Source organism: Crinia signifera, chromosome 2 (genome assembly GCF_055691185.1).
Source record: "Crinia signifera chromosome 2, ASM5569118v1, whole genome shotgun sequence".
NCBI classification, from domain to species: domain Eukaryota; kingdom Metazoa; phylum Chordata; class Amphibia; order Anura; family Myobatrachidae; genus Crinia; species Crinia signifera.
In genome coordinates this window covers 141,419,852-141,442,613 of record NC_139218.1, presented here as the reverse complement: position 1 = coordinate 141,442,613, position 22,762 = coordinate 141,419,852, and the positions used below count along the sequence as shown (strand labels likewise).

Sequence of the window (22,762 nt, the reverse complement as noted above, 5' to 3'; positions counted from 1 at the left end):
TTGGGTCTAGAAGCTAGATAGCCTAAAAAGTTTAATCAGCGCCACAACAATTTCTTACTATGCCTTTTAGGTCGACACATGAAATAGGTCAACATGGCTAAAGGCGACAGGGTTGGAATGTCTACACAAGCATTAGGTCAACAATGGCAAGGTCGACAGTGAAAAGGTCAACATGAGAATTTCAATTTTTTTGTCCTGAATTTCGACATGGTCGACATGGACACCATCACAGTGTACCGCTTTCCCTCACATGGCTCGTTGCACTCACCATGCTACTCATGTTGATGTTTTGACTGTCAACCTTGCCATTCCTTAGCTGACTGCCAAACCATGGCTTGTTGTTATTAAAGGATCAAACTGTTTTGGATGGTACACACAGATCCTTGCAGAAACTGATGTAGGATGTCGCAACGTCTGCTAGTTCATTCAGATCAGTTGCAGAGGCTTCAAAAACCCTCCAGTCCCTGCAATCGAAACAAGCCTTAAGCTTTAGTTTCCTCTAAGCGACCTACTTACACTGTTACACTTTCAGTCCATGTAATTACACTTTAATTACGTTGACATTTTCTGTGTTTTATTTTCTCATTGTTTTAGTCAAGTTAGTTTTTTCAGTGTTTTTTTTTTTTTTACGAAAACATTTTTAATAATAAATGTTTACATTTTCACATGGGTTGTGAGGTTTGATTTCATAAAGGGACAGGGGCGGATTGGGAACTAAAAGTGGCCCTGGAAAATTTCTGAAAGTGGCCTCATGTGGGCGGCAACAAATCAATAAGGGGTGGAGCCAACATTACATCAGGCGGGATTGTTACATCACTATACTTAGATAAATTGTTGACAGGCAAAACGAATGCCACACCCCGTAATGCACATTACACATCATGTCATAGTATACCACATGCAACAATGGCCTGCCAGGCTTGCTGGTGCCAGGCCCCCAGACCCCCCAACTAACAACTACACTACGGCACTATGGCTAGTGCCGTACAAGAACCGTTGTTAGTGTTACCGATGATTTTCATGCTAGTCCACAAAGCAACTTACTGCAGACTTTTTTTTAACCGTAATCCTGTATTAAAACATACATCGCTCTCATACATACTCCGCCACTATTGACCATACATACATACATACATACACCGCCACTCTCATACATACATACACCGCCACTCTCATACATACATACATACATACATACATACACCACCACTCTCATACATACATACACCGTTCTAATACATACACTGCCACTCTCATACACACACCAATCTCATACATAAACCGCTGTCTTACATACAACACCGCAACTCTCATACATACATACACCGTTCTACTACATACACTGCCACTCTCATACACACACCAATCTCATACATAAACCGCTGTCTTACATACAACACCGCAACTCTCATACATACATACACCGTTCTAATACATACACTGCCACTCTCATACACACACCAATCTCATACATAAACCGCTGTCTTACATACAACACCGCAACTCTCATACATACATACACCGTTCTAATACATACACTGCCACTCTCATACACACACCAATCTCATAATACACCGCTGTCTTACATACAACACCGCAACTCTCATACATACATACATACACCATTCTAATACATACACTGCCACTCTCATACACACACCAATCTCATACATAAACCGCTGTCTTACATACAACACCGCAACTCTCATACATACATACACCGTTCTACTACATACACTGCCACTCTCATACACACACCAATCTCATACATAAACCGATGTCTTACATACAACACCGCAACTCTCATACATACATACACCGTTCTACTACATACACTGCCACTCTCATACACACACCAATCTCATACATAAACCGATGTCTTACATACAACACCGCAACTCTCATACATACATACACCGTTCTACTACATACACTGCCACTCTCATACACACACCAATCTCATACATACACCGATGTCTTACATACAACACCGCAACTCTCATACATACATACACCGTTCTAATACATACACTGCCACTCTCATACACACACCAATCTCATACATAAACCGCTGTCTTACATACAACACCGCAACTCTCATAGATACATACATACATACATACATGCATGCATACACTGTTCCTATTGATCCCATCCCTCCCTCATGCTAGTGCACAGTTAGTTGATGCCACAGCCATTGGACTGCTGAGAGCAGTCTTCTGCTGCTGTGAGCGGACTCAGGGGAGTAGGAGCCACAACTGAGGACTCCAACTGCTGCGCAACACAGGCTTCTTCCGTTCTGAACCTCCCACCCTGCCCCAGCACAGTTTGCGCCTCTTGTAATGTGCGCGGTGACGTCATGACGTCCCAACACACATACAATCACAGACTCAGAGTGAGACTGTCACTCCAGAGTCCGCTGCCCTGCCTCCTCCCAGTGCACTCCCCGGCGAACAGTGCCCTGCCTGCTACTGGATGCGGCCTCTCTCCAAGCGGCTACTGTCCTGCCTCCTCTCCAGGCCATGTATGTTATATAAAATAAAATAAAAATGAGTCCCCGGCCATTGCCGATCAGCAGCCGTCCACGCCGCATGCAGCAGCGCTATCCACTGCACTGGTCCCCACAGAGGCGGAACAAGCGAGTTGTGGGCCCAGGTTCAAAAATATGTTTTGGGCCCCCAAACACACACAAAAAAAACACATTGTGGCTTGTTTTGTTTACTTCAAATTTAAAGCCCATTACACACTAGTGCCCATTATACATTCACACACTGTAATGCTCATTACACATTCACACACCATGATTCCCATTACACATTACACCGCACACTGTAATGCTATTACACATTATACCACACACAAAAATGCCCCTTACAAATGATACAACATGCCATAATGCCCATTACACATTATACCATACACTGTAATGCTCATCACATACATAAATACATGACCAATATTAGGGGCTACATATGCAATGTCAGGGGTTGCATGCTTGTTGCCAGGATATACATCCTCATTCCCAGGGGATTACATGATTGATGTCAGGGGATTTATACTCCTTGCCATGGGGGGGGGGGTGTTACATGCTTGTTGCCCAGGGGGATTACAGCTCTGGGGTCTGAGCTTGGTGTTCTGCGGTGGAGACTGGATATAGGAGGGTGGTGGCTGTTGCTCAGTGCCTGAAGACAGACTGACTCCACAAAGGCACATGGGAGTAGAAGTTGCTGCGGCTCACCATACGCTGCAGCCCTCCTCTATGACCAGCAGACATTTTTGGAAGCGGCAGCTCAAGGCCGTAACCAGAACTTTTTCGGGCCCCATAGCAAGGTTTTGAAGGGGCCCCCATCTGCAGAGACAGGATATATAGGGCATATAGGTATTTTGCACTCTCCTCTGACTCTAACACCCACAGTAATGATAATTGGCCCAGGCCCTATCAAAGGAAAACATTTTGGAATATACAGTATGAGTGAGGAACCTTTGGCACTCCAGCTGTTGTTGAACTACACATTCCAGCATGCCTTGCAACAGTTTTAATAGCAAAACTGACATGTTGTTAAGTGTATTTCAACAACAGCTTGAGTGCCAAAAGTTCCTCGTCCCATATTATTGAATATGCCACTTCCAAGAACATATTTAAAAAATGGTAAATAAATGAAATAAAAATATTGGGACGTGCAGCACACTTATTTATTATCACTAATTTAGTGCTGCAGTGCATCAGAGCAGACACTGATGCTGTGTACTGCTGCAGCGCTGCTTACTTACAAGGTAAAGGCAGTGGCAAACAGGATTTTAAAAGGGGGGTTTCCAAATAATTGGTTACAGACCAATGAAAAAAAATATTGAGCAGAATAAATGTCCAATATACAATTTATTGTGTAACAATAAATAATATGAAATAACATTTGGGCATATACTTATACACGTAACGCACACAGTAGTAACAACGCTTATACACATAACACCCGCAGTAGTAACGATACTTATACACATAATGCCCACAGTAGAAACTACGCTTATACACATAACGCCAGCAGTAGTAACAATGCTTATACAGGTAACGCCCACAGTAGTAACAACGCTTATACACATAACACCCGCAGTAGTAACGATACTTATACACATAATGCCCGCAGTAGTAACAATGCTTATACACATAACGCCAGCAGTAGTAACGATACTTATACACATAACGCCCACAGTAGTAACGATACTTATACACATAACACCCGCAGTAGTAACGATACTTATACACATAACGCCCACAGTAGTAACAATACTTATACACGTAATGCCCACAGTAGTAACGATACTTATACACATAACACCCGCAGTAGTAACGATACTTATACACATAATGCCCGCAGTAGTAACAATGCTTATACACATAACGCCAGCAGTAGTAACGATACTTATACACATAACACCCGCAGTAGTAACGATACTTATACACATAACAAACGCAGTAGTAACGATACTTATACACGTAATGCCCACAGTAGTAACGATACTTATACACATAATGCCCACAGTAGTAACGATACTTATACACATAATGCCCACAGTAGTAACGATACTTATACACATAATGCCCACAGTAGTAACGACGCTTGTACACATAACGCCCACAGTAGTAACGATACTTATACACATAACGCCAGCAGTAGTAACGATACTTATACACATAACGCCCACAGTAGTAACAACACTTATACACGTAATGCCCGCAGTAGTAACGATACTTATACACATAACACCCGCAGTAGTAACGATACTTATACACATAACGCCCGCAGTAGTAATGATACTTATACACATAATGCCCACAGTAGTAACGATACTTATACACATAACGCAGTAGTAACGATACTTATACACGTAATGCCCACAGTAGTAACACTACTTATACACATAACACCGGCAGTAGTAACGATACTTATACACATAATGCCAGCAGTAGTAATGATACTTATACACATAATGCCCAAAGTAGTAACGATACTTATACACATAACGCCCGCAGTAGTAACGATACTTATACACATAATGCCAGCAGTAGTAATGATACTTATACACATAATGCCCACAGTAGTAACAATACTTATACACATAACGCCCGCAGTAGTAATGATACTTATACACATAATGCCAGCAGTAGTAATGATACTTATACACATAATGCCCACAGTAGTAACGATACTTATACACATAACGCCCGCAGTAGTAACACTGCTTATACACATAACACCCGCAGTAGTAACGATACTTATACACATAACAAACGCAGTAGTAACGATACTTATACACGTAATGCCCACAGTAGTAACGATACTTATACACATAATGCCCACAGTAGTAACGATACTTATACACATAATGCCCACAGTAGTAACGATACTTATACACATAATGCCCACAGTAGTAACGACGCTTGTACACATAACGCCCACAGTAGTAACGATACTTATACACATAACGCCAGCAGACATGTCACATAATCAGATCCCCCTCCAGCACAGCCCCCCACCCCCCCACAAATATGCAGACTCACATATTCACATGCCACAGGCCCTCCAGCACAGCCCCCACCCCCACCCCATAGGCAGACATGTCACATACCCCTCCAGCACAGCCCCTATAGACAGACATGTCACATCCCTCCTGCACAGCACAGCTCATTCTCCCCCCACCCCATAGGCAGACATTTTATGTCTGATATGCCTATGGGGGGGGGGGGGGTCTGAATATGTCACATGTCTGCCTATGGGGGGTCTGAGCTGGAGGGGGATCTGAGTTGTCACAGTGAGTCTGTCTGCCCTAATGCAGACAGCAGGCAGTCACAGACCCCCCTTCCTCCCATATGCAGGCATGGCACATATACACAGAATCTCTCTCCCCTCCCTCCCTGCCCCCCACCCCCGGCGGCCCCCACCACCAGTGTACTTTGATCATTCCCTAACAGGGTTGCCAACCAGTGTTGGCATCCCCTGAGCCCACAGTGTGACTTACATGATTCTTTCCGAATGCTGCAGCCCGGCCACAGCGCTGCTGCTCTTCGTCTCTCTCCCCTCTCAGGCTGACGTCATCAGTCTGAGAGGTGCTCCCCCTGCCTGTCAGTGGCTGTATCTGCAGCTCAATGCAGCTGCAGCAGCTCACTGAACTCTGCTCTGTCGCGGCCATCGGAAACAGCATTCGATATATCGGGCGGGGGGGGGGGGGGGGGGAGGCGGGCCACCATCTATGACGGACGGCAGCCACCCACCAATGAGGATGTCGGCCCACACCGTGGGCGAAGCCTCCTGCCGCAGAGCGGCTGAGCAGCCCCGGCCTCAGTCACAGGCTTTCACTCTAAATTCGTGACTGTGAGTGTGCGCATGCGCACCTTTCAGCAGCGGCGGCCTCTCTGTAGTGTCGGCCTCCCGGGAAAGTTCCCGGTAGATACAATGGCCAATCCGCCCCTGTAAAGGGAAACATTTCAAGATTAGAATATTTCATAGTATGCTCTTCCATGTTGCTTTTAAATTCAAAATCTACTACTTGTTAATATCCCATAAACCACATGTACTGCATAAATCTAGCAGTGGGAGCAAATTAATATACAGAATTGAGTGTTATATTTGAACGGGACAATTTTGGGACAAGATAAATCTACAAGTGTCATAGTGTCATATATCCCAAAATGCTTGTTAAAACCTAAGTAACTGAGCTTTAACTCAAATTGAAGGGGTGATCACCAGATCATTGATCTTGGAAAGTGTACACTTCTACTGTGGAAAGTGTACACTTCTACTTCTACACTTCTACAGGGTTAAGCTGCGGTAAGGGGGGTTAGGTTTCGGCAACAAGAAGTGAAGGATAGGATTACGGGGAAGGGGGCTTAGGTTTAGGTGCCGGTGTGCGGGGGTTAGGTTTAGGCACCAGCAAGGGATTAGGGTCAGGCTGCAGAGGAGGAAGGGTTAAGGTTAGCCTGCAAGAAGGGAGGCTTGTGGGGGAACAAGGGAATAGTAAGTATACTTACCTGATGATTTTTCATTTTATTTAATTTTAATACATGTTTTGATTTAATATGAATGGAAACTTCTACTTGGCTTACTCTCTGCATGAAAAGGAGGAAATATTATGCTTTACATGAGTCTATGAAAACTGGATCTGCCCAGAAGACATTAATCCAATATATTATTAGCAGGTCATTAAGCTAATAACATCTTAGATGTCTTATGTTATAAAAGTCTCTTCTCAAAGATTTCCTAACAAAACTTTATTGCCAAGGTAATCTTGCCAAATGTTATATATTATATATTTTGGGAAGATAACGTTTGGCTGTTATCACTGCAATATCACATCATACTGTAATTTATGCCACATACTTGTTGTCTCCAATAGCAGTTTGCTCACTGCCGCATATGTGATAGCAAGTGTCAGTAAAGGTGCAAAAAGCACATTGTATTAGTTAAACCTAACTGTGTATTAGAGGATTACATGACCTAGATTTGTCAGCACCAATAGCTAAAACCTGTTCCCACACACATGTACATCATTTGATTACTGCATCAAAATGACATGACATCAAGCGGACCTGTCCACACTCCTAAAGTCCCATTGAGGTTCTTTGATAAAGTAAAAAATATTTGGACATTTCTTGAATTCATCCAGTTTAGACGAACATAAGAAGAGTTTCATTCTGGAGAGCATATCGTTCATTTTAAAGAATAATTTTTCTTTTTCAATGGTTGTTTTTACTTGCAAATGGTCAGGACTGCTATGGGGACTAGGTTTGCCTCCAGCTATGCCAGTATGTATATGGCATATTGGGAAAACAACGCAATATGGCCAAAGCTGGGGGTAGACCTGGTCTCCTGGCACTGTATCGGTGATAAAGTTTTATTTTTGTGGAATGGGGATGAAGCTTCATTGCACCAATTTTTTAACACCCTGAATTCAAATGATTTTAATCTGAATTTAACTTTCACCTGGAGTAAGGAAGAGATTGTGTTTTTGGATTTACGAATTTACATAAAAAATGGTGATATATGTTCCATAACTTCCCAGGATCTATGAAAATGTTGCATTCCTCGTACTTACAAGAGGTACACTTCAAAGTGTTGCATAGACTCTACATAGCTCCTGCCCAATGCAAATACATGTCAGAGGGAGCCACAGGAGACTGCCATAAATGTCATATGAGCAATGCAAAATTCTTCCACTGTTTTTGGGCCTTCTCCAAAGTTTTAAAATTCTGGCGCAAGACTATTAATTTCATCAACAAAACACTCTCATCAAACTTATCCATCGATCCCATAGTCTCTGTTTGAACTTCTCAGCATGGAAATCCTGCCCTACACTGACATAAAATATACCCTTTCTCACGATCTGCCTAACTCTAGCGAAAAAACGTATCCTTATACACTGGATCTCCTCGTCGACCCCCACCATTAGAGAACTAGAAACTAAATTACTACAAATTGCACTATTTGATAAAACACTGGTTTGCAGGAATCTATGACCTGCAAACCGGATTTGTTCTAGGGAACAGGATTGCCACCTAGCAACAGCATGTGGGTTAGGCAGCAAGCCTCCTGAAAATGCTGAGGGAGAGAAAGTGAAAAAATTTTCACTTACCTCTCCCTATACAGCTACAGCGCTGCTGGGGGCTTCTGGGTGTTTATAGTGAAGCCCAAGGTGGACAGGAGAGATAAAGTTATGTCCCTGGGCGGGATGTATTAAAATACATCGCCGCCCTTCGCGCCCCCCCCGCCGCGATGCCGCCGCATATGTACTAACATATGCGGCTGGCATCGCGATGCGGTGACGGAGGCCCCCCGCGATACCTGTACTGTGGTCTGCGGGGGGTCTCCGTCACCTCCCAGCCGGCTTCTGCAGCATCCACGCCGGGGACAGCTAAGCAAGCTGTCCCCGGCGCTTCCTCCTCCCCCTGCAGCCGGAAGGACGTCCGGCTGCGTTGCTAGGGGGAGGAAGGGCTTACCTTCCGGGGTCCAGGAGGACCTGCAAGAAGGTAAGCCCAAGGGAGGGGGGAAAGGGGGGGTCGGCGAGGCGGCGGGTTGCGGCGACGCGGCGGGCGGCGAAAAGAAGCCCATAGGCTTCTATAGGGTATCGCCACCCAAAGGTGGCGATACCCTGCCCTGCGAAACCGCTGCGAACGGGTTTTAGTACATAGGAAAATGCGGTAAAACGGGGGTTTTACCGCATTTTCCCTTTAGTACATCTCGCCCCCTGTGATTTATCAAGGTATTGATGTCCTGGTGCATCAGTAATATGTCGTCTAGGTAGACAATGCACAGTATGCTCCGCTGGCGTAGGTGGGATATAACAGCCTTCATGACCCGTGTAAATGTGAAGGGTGCACATGAGAGGCCAAATACATGACAGTCCACTGATATATACTGTCTTTCCAGACGAATCTGAGAAATCATCTGTGGTTGGGATGGACCGATATAGAATGGAAAGCCTCCTTCGGGTCTATTTTTATGCAGAAGCAGTCCCTTGTCAGGATATATGGAATGTCTGATATGCCTTCCATACGAAACCTTTTGGTTTTTAGGTATCTGTTTAGGCCTTTGACATTTAAAACAGGTCTTACAGAGCCGTCTTGTTTTGCTATAGGGAACAAGTGGCTTGTCCAGCCCGAAATTGCTGGGTTTGCTGGTTCTATTTTCCCCTGGCTCAGGGCTAGTGTCAAAACCTCGTCTAGTCGAGTTCTGCAATTCCTTGAACAAGGAAAGCGACGAAACTGGTATGGGAACGGAATTAGAGGGAGGTTCAGCCCAAGTCGAATCGTTTTTTAACAACCATTTGTCTGAGGAAATTTTTCCCATTCCGCATAGGACAGGCCCAGAGTTTTGTGAAATGTGGGGTGTGTGGTTACACTTACCGTAATTTCGGCCTCTTTTGGAGCTGTTCCAATTATTTCCTGCCGATGTTCTGGGGTTATCACCGGATCTGTTACTGAAACCTTCTCGTGCCCTGATATTCTCGGGACGGACCTGCGGGTCTCGAAGTCCGACCCCCTTGGGGAAAGGGCCTCTTGAAGTGTTCACTCCCTTTTTTGAGGTCAGAAAAGGATTTACGTGCTTTATGGCAAATTTTTACCTCTTCTATAAATTGGGGCCCGAAAAGGTCGGCGTTATCTAGATTGGGGAATTCTAGTGACTTAGGGGCCAGGTCTGCCAGACCCGCTGTAGTGAGCCATCTGGATCTGCGGGTATTGGTAATATGGTTAAAGGTCTAGCCTATAATCAGTGTTGCTCTGCTAATAGCTTTCAGGAGAGCCATTTTAGATGCTACCAGTGCATCTAGGGAGACACTAGATTCCCCTTCTCTCTCTGCCTTATCTAGCACATATAACAGCAGCCCAGCTGCGTCTGCAATTTTATATTGTATCTTTTTTAAGGTACAGTCAGTGGTGTCATTCTGTCTTTTTTCCCCCACTATGGACATTAGTGCTGGGTCTATACCAGGCACAAATAGTGCGGGTACATCTGGTAACCCTGTATGAGAGCGCAACACTAACTCATCTTCCTTAATCAGTGCTGCCCTGAATGCTAGCTGAGCATACTTCTGTACCTCAGAATTTTGTTTTAGCGCCCAGTGGGTAGCATATAGCTTAGGTGGAGGGGTCTTCCCTGCAAGAGCCACTCTAGCCATTTGAATGTCACTATATTCCCCCCGCTTTGAAGAAGCTGATGTTCTGGTTACTTCTTCTGACTCCCAGTCCACTGAGGGAGGGGGGTTATTGAATATACCGTATATACTCGAGTATAAGCCGAGTTTTTCAGCATTCTTTTTAGCTGAAAAAGCCCCCACTCGGCTTATACTCGAGTCAGTGCGTCCAGCCATCCATTTCAATGCCCCGGCTCCACTTTGAACACAGGCGCGGCTACGGCAACATGGCCGCTGGCCTCCTACACTATACATGTCCTCAGTGCAGGAGGCCGGCGGCCATGTTGCCGTAGCCGCGCCTTTGTTCAAAGTGGAGCCGGGCAGCGAAGTGGACGGCAGGGCAATGGCGGCGGCCGTGTACCAGTGGAGCAGTCAGCGGCGCACACCAAACCCCCTGGAATCGGAAGCTGGAGGAGGTAAGGGGCGGTTGCTCCCTCCCCCCTCCGTGTGTGGTGTCCCAGGGGTGAGCAGGGGGATCAGCCTGTGGTGTCCCAGCCTGAGCAGCCTGTGTTGTCCCAGCCTGAGGTGTATTGTGCAGGGGGAGCCACCTGTGGTGTCCTGCTATTAGGCAGGGGGAGCTGCCTGTGGTGTCCCAGCCTGAGCAGCCTGTGTTGTCCCAAGGTGTATTGTGCAGGGGGAGCCACCTGTGGTGTCCTGCTATTAGGCAGGGGGAGCTGCCTGTGGTGTCCTGCTATTAGGCAGGGGGAGCAGCCTGTGGTGTCCTGCTATTAGGCAGGGGGAGCTGCCTGTGGTGTCCCAGCCTGAGCAGCCTGTGTTGTCCCAAGGTGTATTGTGCAGGGGGAGCCACCTGTGGTGTCCTGCTATTAGGCAGGGGGAGCTGCCTGTTGTGTCCTGCTATTAGGCAGGGGGAGCAGCCTGTGGTGTCATGCTATTATTATACAGGGAAATGTACCATTGCTGCATTTCCCACCCTAGGCTTATACTCGGGTCAATAAGTTTTCCCAGCTTTTTGTGGTAAAATTAGGTGCCTCGGCTTATATTCGGGTCGGCTTATACTCGAGTATATACGGTAACTGGATTTATATTTTCTTTCTGTAATCATTACTACATGTAAAATCCAATACAAATCTTTAAATCAAAAAATGGTGATATATGTACCAAAAATCATATAAAAAGTACAGATTCCAATAGCTATATAGAAAGGAATAGCCAGCATCATAAGAACTGGCTAGAAGGAATACCTTATGGCCAGTTCTTGAGAGTGAAACGGAACTGTACTGAGGAAAATGTGTATGAACAACAGGTGAAAGCAATGTCCAACAGATTTTTAGTGAAGGGCTATGAGGAAGAGGATCTGGTGAAAGCAAAAAACAAAACTGATCTAATAAGTAGAGAGGATTTGTTGAAAGAAAAAATACAGGAAGAAAAACACAGAAAAACAAAAATGAATGGTCGTTCATTAGTGATTTTAACCCAGGTTTTAAAAAAAATTACAGTATCTTCAAAAAGAATTGGGGTCTTCTAAAAAAGGACCCCGTAATAGGTAGTTTGATTCCAGATCATCCAAAATGTATTTACCGGCGTGCACCGTCTCTGAAAGATAAATTGGTGAGAAGCTCACTAGAAACAATGGTGAGAACTAGTATCCGCACAAAAGGCTTCCACAGATGTGGAAGGGTAGTACGGTTGGTGCGCTGAGGTCATGGGTTCGATTCCCACCATGGCTCTAACTGTGCAGAGGTTGTATATTCTCCCCGTACTTGCGTGGGTTTCCTCCGGGTACTCCGGTTTCCTCCCACAATCCAAAAATATACTGGTAGGTTAATTGGCTCCCAACAAAATGAACCCTATAATGTCTGAGTGTGCGTGTGCATGTGGTTGGGAATGTAGATTGTAAGCTCCACTGGGGCAGGGACTGATGTGAATGTTCAACTATACTCTGTAAAGCGCTGAGGCATATGTATGCGCTATATAAGAAACTGTTAATAAATAAATAATAATAATGTGGAATGTGCCTGATATGCAAACCACAAAAGGAATGAGCAAAGTGAAGGATTTTACTGTGAATGGTGAATGTTTCAGAATTAACCATTTTATAACATGCAATTCAAAAAAATGTAATATACCTTTTAGAATGCAAATGTGGATTATTTTATGTGGGTGAAACAAAACCTCAAAACGAAACTATCCGAACATATATATAATATTCGGAAGGGCTTACAAACACATACAGTCTCGTCCCACTTTAAGAGTACCCACAATTACCCACAATTGCAGAGAATGTGACATTAAATCCTTCTGTCAACATGGCAAAATAAGAATTGACCACAAGGAAAGACAAGTGTGTTGTGGTGTGGTGCACCTCTAGACAATTAATTACGACAATAAAAAATAACCTTTATTGTATATCTCTAAAACTGCTAAATATTAAAAACATACATATAGGGCCTTATTCAGATCTGAGCTCAGTACACATTTGTTTGGAAAATGGGCAAAACCATGTGCACTGCACTTGGGGCAGATGTAACATGTATAGAGAGAGTTAGATTTGTGTGAGTTATTTTGTTTCTGTGCAGGGTAAATACTGGCTGCATTATTTTTACACTGAAATTTAGATTTTAGCACACCCCACCCAAATTTAACTCTCTTTGCACAGGTTACATCTGCTCCACCTGCACTGCACATGGTTTTGCCAATTTTCCAAACTAATGTGTACTGAGCTCAGATCTGAATAAGGCCCATAATGACAAAAACAAGGTGAGAATAGTGCGTGTTTAAAAACAGCACGTGCAGGGATTCTCTGTATGGGCCTTATTCTGGTTCGGGCGGCCAAACGTACGTACGTTCCGCATCACCGTACGTTTCCCGTACGCGGACGGTGAGTGAAAGTCCACCCACAAAACATCCGCATATGGACGGTCACAAACACCGACAAAGGGGAGTTGCGTACACTTGAGCGTACGCCACCGTACACGGACGGATCTCCTCTTAGACACCGACAACTGGCGTACAACAGAGTGTATACCACCGTATACATCTTCCGGATATCTGAGCGTTCGCCACCTTGCACAGACGAGTTTCACCTGTTTTCAATGGAAAACTCAGCGTATGTCACCGATCGTGAGAGTGAGCGTACGTCCATGCACGCTGGCATACCCTTCACATATATGGCCCTGCTAATTTAGCCTTTCAACTATGATTAAGCCAATTAAATGAATTATTCTAATTGTTCATCAATTATTGTTTTCTATTACCTCAATTGTCTACCTTAATGAACAGCCTAATAAAAATACATTTTACCCCTCCTTACATGTATATTTATTATGTTCTAATGTTGCATTTTAATCACTATCTATGTGTCCCCACATTGCTGTTACTTTTAAATCAACTTATGTTGGTGTTACAGTGAAAACGTTGACACATGTCGACTTGTGTAGATTGAGTGTGCTGCTGTTTAAAGTATATGAAAACACTTTCTGAATGTGTGTAAATGGTTACAAAATAACTACCTTGGCATATATAAGCAGGTCTTAAAATGATTCTTACCTTAAATTAAACAAACCTTTACATGTAGAGAAGTGTACAAAGATATGCTTCCAATGTGTTTGAGTGCTGTGTGTGGCTTGCAGGTAGTGAAATAATGGTTTGGACTGCAGCATTGCTTATTACATTCAGGTGTATGTGTTTGACTAGTAATCAGCGTTAATTAGCAGACCCAGGCGTCCGCTCTCATGCGGTATCTGTAGGGGTGGTCTGGAGGTGTCGGTGGCGGCCGCCTGTTTTGTGTCCGAAATGAACGGTGCTTTCGCCGATCTAGCGGTAGTAGCACCGTACATTTTTTGTGCACACCCCCGTGTACGCCCATGTTTACGCCCAGTTTTCCTCATTATTTCGGCCGCTCCCCTCAACACGCCCCTATGCCGCCCACAATGACCGTACTCTTGCGGACAGTTTTTTAAGCACGGAAAGACCCGCCCGTGAGCGTTGTGAAGTCGCCACGCCTGCGCATTGCGAAAGGTACGTATGCGCAGATAAAAAAAAAACCCAGATCCGCCTGCGTACATTAATAACGTACGAACCAGAATAACCCCCAATGTACTATAGCAGTGGTCGCCAACCCGTCGCTCGCGAGCTACCAGTAGCTCGCCTGAGCAAAACGGGTGGCTCGACCACTATTGCCCGCCTGCAGCTTCCAGAAATAGCCCTGCAGAGATCCAGCAGCCCATGCCCTCCCTCCGCTGCCACCAAAGCTGCTCCATCATTCAGTCCGTCATACCGCATCATGATCTGTCCTATGTCGGGTAGCGCTGGCGGGCAGGGGGTCCCTGCGGCGTATGTTAAGTCAGTGGCGGGGTCCCTGCAGCGGATGGGAAGTAGTAACTTCCCATCCGCTGCAGGGACCCCGCTGCTGACTTAACATACGCCGCAGGGACCCCCTGCCCGCAGCGCTACCCGACATAGGACAGAGCATCCCAGAATGACGGACTGAATGGTGAAGCAGAATTGGTGGCGGCGGAGGGAGGGCATGGGCTGCTGGATCTCTGCAGGGCTATTTCTGGAAGCTGCAGAAGCAATGCCCTGGAAGCTCCCTCCGAGGAGAAATACTCATTGATTGATTGCAGGGTGCGGGTTTGGCTGGTGGTAAGTGATGTCCTCTGTGAAGTCTAATCACAGATCTCATTCTGTGTCGGCATCGCACAGAACCCTGCAGCGTCCATTGTTCTGTTAATATGTAATGTGCGAGTGGTGCCAGCTCTCCACCCCCCCCCCCCCCCCGTGGGTGAGCGCAGTGCAACCCTTCCATTAGCTTTCACCATAAACCTTTATGATGCCAGCCAGGCACAAGCAGTGGTGTACATCTTACACCTGTATTAGGGTATGGTGCCACTGCCTACTGGAGAAGTGAACTTAAGTTGGAACTTTCATCCCATATGACTAAAATTAAGACCATATAATTTATACATTATTAATGATAATATAGGTGGTGTTCTCGTTGCTTTACATACGTAAGTGCAGCAGTGGGCAGGGGGTCCCTGCGGCATATGTGAGATCAGCGGCGGGGTCCCTGCGGCGGATAGGAACTACTAGTTCTCATCCGCCGCAGGGACCCAGACGCTGACTTCACATACGCAGCAAAGGACCCCCTGCCCGCCAGCGCTACTGTCTGGATCCCTTCATCCCTTCCCTGCGCTGCACAGGTAGGGGGGCAGGGGAAATGATGCCCCTGTCTGAGGGGGGTGGGGTCCCTGGTGCCCACAGACCTTAATCCAGCCCTACAGAGGTGTGTGGGGGATGATGCAGGCAGTGACCCCTTGGCAATGAGCAAGAACCCCTGGCAATGGACATTAACCCCCTTTGGCAACGAGCAATAACACCAGTGTGTCGGGCATTGCGGTGTGGCATAATGCCCTCCTCCCAACACAAACAATTTTTGTGTGACATCCCATTTTTTGGGAGACTGTCCTGCGGGGATTAGACACTGTGCAATGGTCTAATCAGGCTGGCAGTGGAGCTGGGGGCAGTTCACACAGCACTGGCCTTGCCCTCACAGGGACAAAACGGTGCCCAAAAAATTTCGGCCTGTGACTCACGCATATATATTCCTATATCCACTGACAAAGTTGTAAGGTATGCATTAGGTGTGAGGGGCATTGCAATGTGTGGCATAATGTGTCGGGCTCTACAGTGTGCAGCATATTGCGCAGGGGCATTACGGTGTGCGACATAGTATCAGGGGAATTGGTAAAATTTTAGTAGCTCCCTGGGAGGTTTTTTTTGTCTTTTTCTGTCGCGAGTAGCTCTCGCTCAAATAAGGTTGGAGACCACTGTACTATAGGATCTCTCTTATATTAGCAGAGTCTCAGTGTCTCAAATTGATTGTGTGTTGTGTGCACACACAACACACAATCAATTTGAGACGCTGAGACTCTGCTATATGAATTCTATATGAATTCATGAGACTATGCTATATGAATTCTGGGTCAAAACATAAATGAAGATAAACCAATGGAGCTGTGTTAAATCAACAACAACTAAGCTCCAACAGTCCTAAATGAACACCATAGGGACATTTCTAATTATATTCGTGACTGGGGCTCAAGCCAGGTCCTCCACAGAAACATCATTACATGAGCCTCCAGCACTTTTACAAACATGACCTTGGCATATGTATAAATAAAATTTATGTAGGCTTAGGAAACCTGTGTTGAATCATTCTCCTTGTCTGGATGTGAACTATTTTTACCAAATGTTGGCCCCCACCCCCTAAACCGGAAGTGACATGACGCCAATCCCGGGTGTTGGTGTTGCGTCACATTCGCCGGCTCATTGGCACGGAGCAGTTCGGGCGTGGGGCCTGCAGTGTGCTGGGCTTCCCATGGGCGTCCCCATGAAAATGCTGGACATTACCATGGTAATTCAGCCATGACACGTGTGCCGGGGCTGCGCAGCTGATATCAGCTGCCTGCCCTGGTAACGTACCAGGGCACCGCAAATCTGAGTCACCAGATAGTGACTTATATTTGAGAGCGCTTTAGAAATCATTCGATGGTTGGCAAAACATCCATTTGCATGCGTGTGGGGACAATCGCTGTTTCATTTATCCCCCTGTAGTTACATCAGCGGAACTGGAAGTGACGTTGCTGAAACCAGAAGTGATGTCAGTGGAACGCACGGCACTTCCTCTTCCAGTCAGGAAGCATTAGCCATGAACTGATGCAGAAAAGGTGTCTGCTTTTTCGTAGGCATAGAGGATGGTGCAATTTAATTTATCACAATCAAGTTTGCCTATATATTGTGTTAATGGTATCAACTGTTCTATTTTCTTTGTTTTATCTGAGATATCAAAGAAAAATACCAACAACGATGAAGCACCCAGAGATCCCCTTATTTGTTTTTTGGTCACTGTATTTCTGCAACCAGGTCTGGCTCAAAGAATTAGCTGCAAATTAAGCCCAACAAATGATAATAAATGAACACACTACTGTACCATAGAAATCATGGCCATATACAGCCGTTTTCTATCGTTGGTGTGTTTATCCGTAAACACAAATTTTGCTGACTTTGGAGTATATAAATATGGCAAATCAGCCAAATTTGGAATGCTAATTTGGAGTGCAAATGCTAATTTACTGGCCATTTTTGGAATCGAATGGGTACATATACGTGTATTCGAATCCTATTCGATCTTAGCTAATCTCCCCTAAAGTCTTCTTTACACTCCACAAGCATTAGATCCTACATTGTCTAACCTTTGTTACATGCAAATGGGCAGTATGAATGGCGAGTCCCTGAGCACCTATACACTGAGCAGGCCCTAGGCATAGGCAAAATAGGCATTTGCCTAGGGCGTCTGGAAACCTCTAGGGTATCTTTTGAGCAGAGGATCAGTGTGCCTGCAATTCGAAGCCACAGCTACTGACTGCTTCCGAACCCCTGCATGAGGAGCATAGAGCCCATTGTGCAGCAGCCGCCCCCCTTCCTTCTGTCACAGTCGCTGTCCCTGCCAGTCATAGAGCCGCAGGTGAGCAGGAGCTCCCATCTGCCTACAGAGTGCAGCTTCATGGTGAATGAGTGAAACAGACTCATTATACACCTCCGCGCTGCTCAGAGTGGGCCATGACAGCACACTCAGGATACCGGCAAGCGTTCCAGGCAGTCAGGAGGAGTAGGTGAAGCTACCCTCTCACCTTTCCCCAGCTCCTCCCCTCTGCTTCCTGTGTGACTGTCGAGGACTTGTTGGGTTATTCTGCAGTGGAAGCTGTGCTGCCAGGGATGATGATTGTGGACAAGTTGATGCAGTAACATGCAGTTTTTTAGGGGGGACAGAGAAGAGTGTCTTCTGCTGGTGCACCAAAAGAGAAATTAGACTAATAAAACATAACTTTTAATTAATCATTTTAAAAATAATTGCGAAATAAAACCAAACATACGAACATGTAACAACATTCAGTTTTAAAAAGGATGAAATCCTCACTTAGTGGAACCCCACTGCACAATACCCCTATCTTTATTGGTATTTAACGTGGTGCGGTGCAAACATAAAATGTGTTAGGGGGATTTGACGATTCCTCCCTTTTATGGGATAATACCCTTGAATAGTATAAAAACACTCATCAGCTACAACCTGTACAGTATTCTAGTGACTTATCACGTGTTAATGGTACATGATAGTGTTAGCACACATTTTTAATTTATAAAGTCAGGGAAAAGGACCATGGGGATTTCTATGCAGAAGCGGTCTGCGTCGAATGCGGGTAGCGATCCCGCTTCAGCGTAGCCATTCACTGCAAGAACTGTTGGTCACCCTGTCTGCGTGCCGCCCGTGGACAGAATGTGAGGTGTGCAAGAGTGCACTTGCCTCGTTTGCTCGGGTGGGTAGAGGCAGAGAGGACACTGAATCTGGCGCCAGATACCGCGTCACTCAATCAGGGTTTCTGTGTACAACGGTGACCCGTGTTTGCGGGAGTGTTTAAATAAATAAAGTGTGGTATACACTTAGTAAGACTGTAACAGTTGGAGAATAAAGTTCCTGCTCTGGATGTCCTTGTTGTTTTCCTTTTTTCATCTTTTCCTTTTTGTATATTATTGGTAGTTGGCTGGTTACCCGTCAAAAACTCGTAGTACTATGGTGCTGTGGCTAGTTAAACGCCCAACATAGCGCATTGTCTAGAGAATCTTCATACTCGTCCAATATCTGACTGAGTTCCATAAATCTTTTGTTTAGCTCAGAGTACTGTATCATGAGCCAAAGCAAATATGTTAAGAGATTGACCGTCAGAGACAGGTATTCAATTGCAAAATCTAAATAACAGGCTATTTCGATTTTGTGATTGAATACATGACTCTGAGGGTCAATCTCTTAACATATTTGCTTTGGCTCATGATACAGTACTCTGAGCTAAACAAAAGATTTATGGAACTCAGTCAGATATTGGACAAGTATGAAGATTCTCTAGACAATGCGCTATGTTGGGCGTTTAACTAGCCACAGCACCATAGTACTAGGGGTTTTTGACGGGTAACCAGCCAACTACCAATAATATACAAAAAAGGAAAAGGTGAAAAAAGCAAAACTACAAGGACATCCAGAGCAGGAACTTTATTCTCCAACTGTTACAGTCTTACTAAGTGTATACCACACTTTATTTATTTAAACACTCTCCAACGAATTATTAGGAATAATAGCAATTGCAATCAGGAAAGGGTTAATTATACTGATTTCATGATACAATTTATGTCACTCTGTTCACGCCAAAATGTATTAGACCACAATGTATTAGTACCCAATGTATGTAGTAACACAACATGACAAGGTGGATTGTGCAATATAAGGACATATATGTACGTGTCACAAAAGTGCACATATTTGTGCTTCAATTTAAGCAGACAGGGACAGGTTACTTACAAAAAGCGCCTACATTTCAAAACAAATGACGACACTAAAACACTCCCCATGGATTTACATCTCATTAATATGTATGAGGTATCTGGTACTTAATGAGCTTCCGGACGCCCGTTGGGTGGTCCTGCGGAAGCTTTTTTACGAAGCGTACGCTGACCACACACTTAGTGTGTGAAACCCCACCATCCCTTCCCCACATACGAATGTAAATTTTGATCTGTAATAAGCTAGTGGCGCAAACACGGGTCGCCGCTGTACACGGAAACCCTGATTGAGTGACACGGTATCTGGCGCCAGATTCAGTGTCCTCTCTGCCTCTACCCATCCGAGCAAACGAGGCAAGTGCACTCTTGCACACCTCACATTCTGTCCACGGGCGGCACGCAGACAGGGTGACCAGCAGCTCTTGCAGTGAATGGCTACGCTGAAGCGGGATCGCTACCCGCATTCGGCGCAGACCGCTTCTGCATAGGAAGCCCCATGGTCCTTTTCCCTGACTTCATAAATTAAAAATGTGTCCTAACACTATAATGTACCATTAACATGTGATAAGTCACTAGAATACTGTACAGGTTGTAGCTGACAAGTGTTTTTGAACTATTCAACAGGATTATCCCATAAAAGGGAGGAATCGTCAAATCCCCCTAACACATTTAATGTTTGCGCCGCACCACCAATAAAGATAGGGATATTGTGCAGTGGGGTTCCACTAAGTGAGGATATCATCCTTTTTAAAACTATATGTTGTTAAATGTTTGTATGTTTGGTTTTATTTTGCAACTATTTTTAAAATGATTAATTAAAAGTCATGTTTTATAGTCTAATTTCTCTTTTGGTGCACCAGCTTTCACTTTGGTGCACCAGCTTTCACTTTTCTCTGTCCCCCCTAAAAAACTTCATTTTGCCAGTGTCTATGGTAGCACACCCTCACATGTTCAATACCAATTGAAGAATATAATAAAAGGAGGGTCCATTCCATGCATATAAATCTCCATCTCCTGTGCGACTGACAAAACCCTTTCTTTATATTTGGATGCACTAACAGCTGAACCCTGTCCCTGCCTACAAAAGGAGCCAGCCCATCTAATCCTGCCTAAGATGTAAGTAAACTTATAATTATCAATGTCACAGCCCGTTGCCATCTCACTGCTTTCATCCAATGCCCCCAGTCACCCAATATCTCACCATCACCCACTATGTCTGTGTCACCCACTATGTCTGTGTTACCCACTATCTCTGTGTCACGCAATATCTCCATATGACCCACTATCTAACCCGTCACTCACTATCTTTGCTTCACCCAATATCTCCCCTTCCTCCACTATCTATATGCCACCCATTATCTACATAACCCACTATCTCTATGCCACCCACTATCTCTATGCTACCCACTATCTCTGTGTCACATTTTAGCTCTATGGCACCAACTATCTCTGTGTCACCCACTATCTCCTTCCCACCCACTATCTCTGTATCACACACTAACTCTATGTCACCAACTATCTCTGTGTCACCCACTATCTCTGTGTCACCCACTATCTCTATGTCACCCACTATCTCCATGTCACCCACTATCTCTGTCGCCCACTATCTCCTTCTCACCCAGTATCTCCTTCCCACCCACTATCTCTGTATCACACACTAACTCTATGGCACTAACTAGCCAGAATATTTCCTAGGCCATCAATTGGTCAGTGCTGGCCCTGCCTATACACGTGTGTTTTACAAGGTATTACAAGGTGAGCTACCTGTGTTTATTAGGCTAGGGCAGCTGGAACCTTTAATCAGCCCCTGACTTTAGCATTGGTTTTGTTCTTAAGAATGTTAACTCAATGTCCACATATAAACACACTTTTTCAATTCCATTCTCTGTAGGGGGCATTAATCGTTATGTTGAAGGAAGGACTCAGACATACAGTATCTACAGACAGTGCCCAACCCTGTCATGAGTCACTTATTCTGGTTAGATCTTTTATACATGATTGTTAAAGTTTCTAACTATAGGCTTGTCTCAATATTGTTTTACTCATGTTTGTTTAAATCTATATAATGGTAACAAGAGTAACCAAGTCACTTCCTGTTATGAAGCTGTATATATGGCATTAGTGTTTCTGAAATTACTGCAATGTAGGATAAAGTTAATAAACATTAGCCAGATAACTTGGTATTAGTATTTCTTCTGTTACCTCTGTATTACATAGTGCATGCCTCACAGATGTCATGCTTTCCTCTGGACAATCCGGTGGCGGGCTGGGCTGGGGGGCAGGGTGACATGTGCCCCCCGGGGCGGTGCAGTTATGCAGAACTGGGCCCGCCATACTACTGTGTGTAGGATTCAGGCTGATTCACTTACTTACCACTAGCCTGAACGGAGGAACCTGGCTGGCCAGAGCAGTAAAAACAGCGGCTCATGGGATTTGTAGTTTAACTGTTACTGCTCAGACTCTGCTCAGACTCTGCTCAGACTCTAAGCAGTCAAAGATTAACTACAAATCCCATGATGCCATTGTTCCTGTTAAAGATGGCCACAGGGCCGGTGCCAGGGTTCTTGGCACCCTAGGCAAAACTTCTGCCTACTCCCCCCTCCCCAAAGGCCGCCAATTACCCATTTTCCCAATCAGTCAGGTGAAAGGACAGTGTTAACCTGCTCACTGGGCTGAGAATATGTGCAGCCTTAGCGAGGAGGTCTGAATTAAGTGTGCAGCTGACCACTAA

The 22,762-nt window shown here is 45.0% G+C and overlaps 1 protein-coding gene and 1 long non-coding RNA gene across 3 annotated transcripts in view; one reads left to right on the top strand and one right to left on the bottom strand.

The window, feature by feature from the left end:
- LOC146060126 (uncharacterized) overlaps window positions 1-6,120 on the bottom strand; it is a 49,732-nt gene extending 43,612 nt beyond the window's left edge. For both annotated transcript variants that reach the window (XR_014470373.1, XR_014470372.1), the window contains exon 1: window positions 6,016-6,120. This is a non-coding gene — a long non-coding RNA (uncharacterized LOC146060126). The remainder of the gene's footprint in view (window positions 1-6,015) is intronic.
- CTSE (cathepsin E) overlaps window positions 1-22,762 on the top strand; it is a 113,978-nt gene that overhangs the window by 22,541 nt on the left and 68,675 nt on the right. The window lies entirely within an intron of this gene.